Genomic DNA, 331 nt, shown 5'->3' on the forward strand with positions numbered 1-331 from the left:
TCTCTCTCTCTCTCTCTCTCTCTCTCTCTCTCTCTCTCTCTCTCTCTCTCTCTCCCTCTCTTTCTCTTTCTCTCTCTCCTCCCCCTCTGACCCTCCCCTCTCTTTTCTGTCTCTCCTCCCTCCCTCTCCCTTTCTCTCTCCCCCTCTCTTCGTCTTTCCGCTGATCCAAACTTCTGGGAAACTTTTTTTTAATTCCTCCCTTTCCCGAAGAGCTGGGGCCAGGCTGTGTATGCCAGTCAAAGGAGCGAGAGAGAGAGAGGGAGGGGGGAGAGAGAAAGAGAGAGAGGGGAAAAAAAAAAAAAAGCAAGCCCCCGACCAATAGGGGAAGAGG

The sequence above is a fragment of the Gracilinanus agilis genome, chromosome 4 (assembly GCF_016433145.1).
Source record: "Gracilinanus agilis isolate LMUSP501 chromosome 4, AgileGrace, whole genome shotgun sequence".
In the NCBI taxonomy this organism is placed as follows: Eukaryota; Metazoa; Chordata; class Mammalia; order Didelphimorphia; family Didelphidae; genus Gracilinanus; species Gracilinanus agilis.